Source organism: Oreochromis niloticus, unplaced genomic scaffold (genome assembly GCF_001858045.2).
Source record: "Oreochromis niloticus isolate F11D_XX unplaced genomic scaffold, O_niloticus_UMD_NMBU tig00001775_pilon, whole genome shotgun sequence".
Classification (NCBI taxonomy): domain Eukaryota; kingdom Metazoa; phylum Chordata; class Actinopteri; order Cichliformes; family Cichlidae; genus Oreochromis; species Oreochromis niloticus.
In genome coordinates, this window is record NW_020327469.1 from 7,536 (window position 1) to 15,462 (window position 7,927).

General features: G+C 38.9%; 1 long non-coding RNA gene across 1 annotated transcript; it reads right to left on the reverse strand.

Moving 5' to 3' along the window:
- Positions 1 to 244: 244 nt before the first annotated feature.
- On the reverse strand, positions 245 to 2,597 carry LOC109201027 (uncharacterized). The gene is made up of 3 exons (XR_002061058.2): positions 2,334 to 2,597; positions 1,583 to 1,611; positions 245 to 1,148 (listed from the first exon to the last, which is right to left on the reverse strand). It is a non-coding gene; the product is annotated as an uncharacterized LOC109201027 (long non-coding RNA).
- Between the last annotated feature and the right edge of the window lie 5,330 nt (positions 2,598 to 7,927).

Consider the following 7,927-nt stretch of genomic DNA (forward strand, 5'->3'; position numbering starts at 1 on the left):
GACCTGCCTGTTTGACACCATCAGCATTGGTCTTTGCAGACACACGGTCTTCTGCAGAGCTCTGAGGAGAATCACACTCAGTTTGTTCACATGTTGGTACTTTGTGAAACTCATGGAACTTCTTCCAGCGTTGTTTTGCAGCTTGTGACTTTTTCTGCTTTTTTGGCATTTTTAAACACCTTTAAGTGTTTCTGTTAGTCTTTAGAAAATGTATTCAAAAAACAAGAGTGGCACACAGCAGGAGATGTTTTCTTTGTCTTTATATTTCAGTTTTTATTTCTCAGAAACAATGTCTTTGTTTGTTTGACAGTTTGTCAGTCGAGAGAATATTATGTACTCTCTTTATTGGCTTGGCACAACTTAGCAGCAAGCCCAGAATGAAAAACAGGTAGAGAGAAAATTTAGAAGAGAGAATAGACAGAGCAGGAGAGACACGGCTGGGAAATGACAATCAAACCGTGAATTAGAGTTTTCTTTATTTGTTCAGTTTGTTCTCAGGTAGAGGCAATATGCACTCTTTATTGGTTTAATGGCTTGGCATTTTTCAGCAGCAAGCCAAGAGTGAAAAACAGGTAGAGAGAAAATTTAGCAGAGAGAACAGGCAGAGCAGGAGAGACACGGCTTGGAAATCAAACCGCAGAGTTTTCTTTGTTCAGTTTGTTCAAAGGTTGAGGCAAAATATGCACTCTTTATTGCTTTATTGGCTTGTGCATTTCTCAGCAGCAAGCCAAAGAGTGAAAACAGGTAGAAAGAAAATTTAGCAGAGAGAACAGAGAGAGCAGGAAAGACACGGTTTTGAAATCAAACCGTAGAGTTTTCTTTGTTTGTTCAGTTTGTTCAAAGGTTGAGGCAAAATATGCACTCTTTATTGCTTTATTGGCTTGTGCATTTCTCAGCAGCAAGCCAAAGAGTGAAAAACAGGTAGAGAGAAAATTTAGCAGAGAGAACAGACAGAGCAGGAGAGACACGGTTTTGAAATCAAACCGCAATAAGATTCTTGGTTTGGCAAAATTTCTCACAAACCACAGGGTGAAATACAGATGGAAAGAAGGCAGAGACAACAGGTGGAGCAGGACAGAGGATAGAGGGGATGGGGGGTTGGGATGTGACAGAGAAGACTGGAGATCTGGTCCTTGTTCTTCTGCACACTGTGAACAAAAAAGAAGAAAAAAATAATAATTTTATTAAAATGATATCACATGGTAATTGTATGAACTAATTGTGACTACTGAAAAAGGACAAAACAAATATTGAAGCTAAACTGTTGTTGGCTGCCATGTGCAAAAAGTTGCATAATTGGGCACTTTTTAAAATAATAAATATTTATTTAAATTCAGCAATAATATTTTTAATACAAATATGATTGAGTGAATCATTAACTAATCACATGTAGTGTGACTACAAAAATGTACGAAAAAATATTTTAGCCCAATTGTTAAGCTGCACTTATGTGTATTTATTATAAAATTGTGTTTAAAAGGTCTAGTTTGAATGAAAGATTGAACCCATCACTTTACAGCTTATAAAAGTCAGATTATTTTTTTATTTTGGTATACTTCTCTTACAGTATGTGCACACCTACCAGGCAAAGCACAGATGTCAGTCAAGTTCCTGAAAGTGTAAGACGAGAAATAATGTTAGTTGTCTGTACAGTGTTATCAGACTAACAGAAATACAAAGCCCACATGACATGATACACTGAACTTATAGTCAGCAGGTTATAGAATAATATAGCACACCAACAGACACAGCAACCATTTTATAATTCAAACTAATTACCTGAAGTATTTCCACTTATGTAAGGCTACTGTTCGACTGTTACTAGCCTTAGCATTGCTGCTAGCGCTAGCATTCCGGCTAGCATTAGCACTTCAGTTAGTGTTAGCACTGCAGCTAGCATTAGCATTGCAGCTAGCATTAGCAATGCTGCTAGCGCTAGCACTCTTACTGTTAAAACTGAGCCACAATGGCAATAATAAAGCTCATTTGTTACTTTTGTCTCACTGACCGCCAAGAAATATCACAGGAATATCACAGGAATATTCTTTTTGTCAGTTAACAACTGCTAGTGCTAGTGTTAGCACTATAGCTAGCGTTAGCATTGTTGCTAGCATTAGCATCGTTGCTAGCATTAGCATTGAAGCTAGCGTTAGCACTGCTGCTAACAGCAAAACGTCATAAACAAATATAAATGATAGCGAAGGTTATTCTTTTTTCTTTCTTTCTTTATTCTTTGAACTCTGTTGGACTTGATATGTGAGTTTAAATGTCAAACATGTATTTTTTATCATCATAAAAATAAAACAGTGCAGTACTGAGTGTACTGTACTTACCACAGCAGAGAGCAAAGCGGAATGATGACAGTAGGTCCAGTGATGGGTTAAAAATAAATGAGGCGTTCAGGTGGTGCTTGGAAATTTGAACATCAGTTTGAACAGCAATAATGAGCATATACATGTCTGTGTTAGTCTCTGTGTGTAAGAGACATAGAGAGATAGAGGGAAAAAACACACTAGACTAGTGTACAAATTGGTACTTTTTGTATAAGCGAATGAGTGACATACAGAAAAATATGGCAACTGGCATTACATGAGCAAATAAAAAGTATTTTATTTTGAACTGTTTTGTGGGTTTTATTTTAAGACTACTTTAAGTTTGTTAGTGGGGAGATAAACTATACAGACTATAAACACAGACAATAAAGGAGATTAGATTAGTTAAACGTTAGTTAAAATGTGGGAAAATCAACTACAGACAGGTAGATGCTGTAAGCTTTAATTATCCAGTCAGAAAGGATGATTTTAAAGTCATCAACTGACTCCAACTGCCCAGATCTGAAAAACCTATGTGTCAATCACAATGCTCTACTTAGTTGGCATATACTAACTACTGACCCCTGTCAAATCTGTCTTATTGTACCTATTGAAAAAGTTAATCTTACTACAACTGCTTAGATGCAGCAGACATTTTTAGGTTTAACCTTGGCAGAGTGAGAGAGAGCTCGTTAAACAGGCAGGTGTGAGCCTGGTTGCTATAGTAACTGCACCCAATGGCACGCACACAGACATGCACCTCACTTTTGCTGCTTAAAATGAACAGAAAAGTCAGCCCGAAACAAATCGCTCCCAAATGAAAAGTACACGTCGTATTGACAAAATTCTTTCACCGTGAGCGCCAACAATGTCTAGTCTACTGAATTCTCAGTTTTCATGCCTGTGGAGTTTATTATATGGACGTGGTGACAGTGTAAAGACACCATGCTCTTCTGATTTTCAAACGAACCTTCTGAGCCATTTTAACATTAGAGTCTATGGAAGAGTTGGAGGGACGAGGCTGTGCATTGGTGACATTTATGAAAGAACCATAACACCTATTACAATAGTAAACACATTGGATGAAAGAGGACAGCGATGGCTACGTTTTGAGGGTAAAATGATGGCTGTAGAGCGAACGCTGCAGACACAGCAGCAGTTTTAAAAAATATTTTAAGATTAATTTTCGACCTGCTTCCACTCTGGCAGTTGAGCTGTCTCACTCTAGCAGCAACATTCCATCCCATACACACCCATTATAAACTCTGAAACGGCTGAAAAAACATCATGAAACTTAAACTGGAACTGAAGAAAAAGTATAACAGATATTGAAAAGATAAATACAAGTTGAATAGTTGAATGTCTTGTCTTCGTTTTAAAGTTTGAATGGTGGCTCTATGTCAACGTATGTGGAAGTAGTAAGAGTTTAAAAATGAATAAGTTGAATGAGAATTTGAAGGGTCTCCCCATTGAAATACATGGGAAATTTTGGGTGAAAAAAGTTGAATAAAATTAAAAATATAAATGTTAAAAATGAGAAAAATAGAAGCATTAATGTCCAAAAGAAGAGGAATCTAATGGTGTTTGAATGGTTTTTCTAAGTTGAACGGTTTTGAAGGAGTTAGATGCCAAAAAACGTACGGAATGTGGTATAGATAATAATAATAATAAAGATTAGAAGAACAATACTGTGAATGCTTTTACAAGCATTCACACTAATAATAAAGATTAGAAGAACAATACTGTGAATGCTTTTACAAGCATTCACACTAACTAATCTAAACGTATATACATAAAATACAAAATGAAATGAGGTGGAATGAATACTACAGAATGTACATAAGGTGCAGTTGCAGTCTGGCAGTGGGAGGAGTGTGACAGTTCAACTGTTTAGAAGGGAGATGGTGAGGGGAAAGAAACTGTTCCTGTGTCGGGTGGTCCTGGTCTGCAGGCTTCTGTACCGTCTGCCAGAGGGCAGCAGATCAAAAAGTCTGTGTCCAGGGTGTGAGGGGTCTGTGATGATTTTCCCTGCCCGTTTCCTGGTTCTTGAGAGGTACAGATCCTGGATGGAGGGCAGGGGGGCGCCGATGATCCTTTCTGCTGCCCGTACAGTCCGCTGCAGTCTGCACCTGTCCTGTTTAGTGGCTGCACCATACCAGACTGTGATGGAGGAGCACAGGACAGACTCAATGACTGCAGTGTAGAACTGGATCAGCAGCTCCTGTGGAAGACTGTACTTCCCCAGTTGTCTCAGGAAGTACATCCTCTGCTGGGTCTTTTTGAGGATGGAGTTGATGTTGGTCTCCCACTTCAGGTCCTGGGAGATGGTGGTACCCAGCAACTTGAAGATCTCCACAGTCGACACAGGGCTGTCTGATATGATGAGGGGGGGCAGAGTTGAGGGATGTCTCCTGAAGTCCACTGTCATCTCTACAGTTTTAAGAGTGTTCAGCTCCAGATTGTGCTGACTGCACCAGAGTACCAGCCGCTCAACTCATCATAACATTTGTGTTATGTTATAGTATTACTACTAAGTGGAGGAATTTCTGTCATGTTACAGTATATGTGCTGATTACAGTATTTCTGCCAAATATAGTATTTCTGATTAATTATAGTTTTTCTACCAAATCATATTACAGTATTTTTGCTTTTTATACCATTTTTATAGGATTTTTATATTGCTTAATATAGTATTTCTGCTTTTTATAGGATTTGTGCTTAATATAGTATTTCTGCTTTTTATAGGATTTGTGCTTAATACAGTATTTCTGCTAAATGTAGTATTTATGCTTAATCACACTATTACTATATATTTCTGCCAGCTTCCCAGCCAGCCAATCATATCTGAGGTCTGCAGTTTCTTCTCTCGTCATATCTCAGCGACGGATGTACAAAGAGTAATGAAAATCGCAGTCAAAGTACACCAAAGTCCGCTGATTCACCCAGTACAAGAATTATGCTTCTAGTCCACCTAGTTTTGGAGTTACACGACGTTTTGTAACTCCAAAAAACGGCGCTCTTTGCCTCTCACCGCGATCTAATTCTGACTGCTCATCACCCCGTTTCCCAAGAGCTCACTGTCTTTCCCAGTGGGGCAGCTGGTAAGGAAATTATAGCCATTTGTTTGAGAGGAGTCCTCACTATGAAAAATAGACTGCACAAATCCTGTCTCTGTGCTGCGTGTGTAAAAACAGGTGCACCTGTTTTGGCGGGAAAAAGTACATAGCCTTTCTGATTGGTGGATTCAAATTAAGCAGCTCCAGGCTTTTTGACCCACCTAGAAACATACAGGAAACACTGTATGTACAGCCCCTGTTTGTTCACTTGCTTCTGCTTCTGCTTCTGCTGCTGCTGCGTGTGTGTGTGTGTGTGTGTGTGTGTGTGTGTGTGTGTGTATGTGTGTGTGTGTGTGTCTGTATGACAGAGAGAGAGAGATAGAGAGTCTTTTTATGGGTGTATCTTATTGTGTGATTTAAAATCAATATATTTACACTGGTTGATTGAATTGGATCCTGTGTGTGTCTCTGTGCATGTTTGTTTCCATATATGGGGGCGATCGTGGCTCAAAAGTTGGGAGTTCGCCTTGTAATCGGAAGGTTACCGGTTCGAGGCCCGGCTCGGACAGTGTCGGTCGTTGTGTCTTTGGACAAGACACTTCACTCGTTGTCTACTGGTGGTGGTCAGAGGGCCCAGTGGCGCCAGTGTCCAGCAGCCTCGCCTCTGTCAGTGCGCCCCAGGGTGGCTGTGGCTACAACGTAGCTTGCCATCACCAGTGTGTAAATGGGTGAATGACTGGATATGTAAAGAGCTTTGGGGTCCTTAGGGACCATAAAAGCGCTATATAAATACAGGCCATTTACCATGTCCATATTTGTAATTGTGCAAGTTATTATGCAAGCTATTATGCTAATTTACAGTATTTCTGCTACTTTTCGGTGTTTGTGCTAAATACAGTATTTCTGCTAAATCTTAGTATTATTGCTTACAACTGCTTATTATTGTTTTACAACTTCTGCAACTTTTCAGCTTTTTCAGCTAGTTTCAGCTGACAGCTTCAGCTTTACAGCATCCACACTGCATTTTCGCAGGAAATGCAAATTTTTCTAGTTGTGTGGATGCTGGAGGCATCCACACTATTGTGTTCCTGTTTCTCTTTATTCTTTATTCTACTTTATTCTACTTTATTATTATTCTAGTTGCAACTTTTTGCACTTTTTTTGGCACTTTTCTACTTCCACAATTTTCAGCCGATTTTCACCGTTCAAATTTTAAACTATTCTGCTATTTCTGCTAATGATGGCAATGACTTTTGGTATTTTTAACTATTATACTTTTTAAAATATTAAGCTTTTTTCCTTTAATTTGTCCCATTGAAATGAATGGGAAACTTCCGCAATTCTGCTAAAACTTGCTTGTTTTTGAAACTTAACTACTTTTTCCTACTTTCACGTAGAACAACCATTCAAACTTTAAAATGTTCACAAATTATTGGGCTATTCATGAATGATTCAGCTTTTTCATATCTGTTACAGTTTTACTTTTATCCCTCTTAAAGTTTTCAGTTGCAAAATTGTGATTTTTCAGAAAATACATGCGTTGTTATGGTTGCTATGCACTTGGCTTCCAGTGTGCCACTGTAGGTTTCGCAGTCTTCTCTTCATGTCCGAACAACTTCTTGCTACTTGCTCAATTTTCACTCAACTTCCACAAATTATACATCAAAACGTAGGCATTTTTGCTGGCTTTCCGAAAATGTCACCATCATTGTTGTGAGATTTATAGAATTTTGGCAAATCTCCTCAGACCAACACAAAGTCGCAAAACTCTCCATAGAAAGTCAATGGAGAGCTTGTTCAAAATCATCGCTTGATTTCTGTAATGAGAGGCATATTCGAATCGTCATATCTCCTTAACGAAGCGAAGTTAAGACATGAGGCTTGTCCCAGTATATCTTCAGACACTCCTGACGCTCACAATTCAAGAATTTTTTTCTCACCTATTACCGTTCTGAAATGAGTTAGACTTGTTTGAGGGTAGGAAATTCGTCCTTCGCTCAGATTTCTTCAGATTTCAAACTCTGGAAATGAACAACTTTTTTCTCTCGTCATATCTTTTTTTGGATTTCCACAGAGACCTGAAAATTTCCATGATTGTTCACCAAAGCCTGCTGTCTCTTACGGTGAAAGAATGATATTGATACTCCAAATAGATTTAGAGTTAGAAAGCGTTGTTTGAGGGCAAGTCAAGGCAGTTTTCGCTTGCCTCTACTCAGTTATGGTGCATTAGAAGTCAAATATCTTTAATAATTCATATTTTAATGATAAAGTGTAAACACTTTCAGATTCCCCCATCTCTTCTGAACAAAACGGTGTAAGAATGACCGTTCTAGCCCCTACGGTTAGGAAATTATGGTCATTTGTTTGAGGGGAGTCGTCATTATGAGAAATAGACTGCAAAAATCCTGTGTCTCTCTGTGCTGCGTGCACCTGTTTTGGCGGGAAAAAGTGCACAGGCTCTCTGATTGGTGGATTCAAATTCAGCAGCTCCCAGGCTGCTTGACTGAGCTAGAAACTTACTTCTCTCTCCCTGTGTGTGTGTGTGTGTGTGTGTGTGTG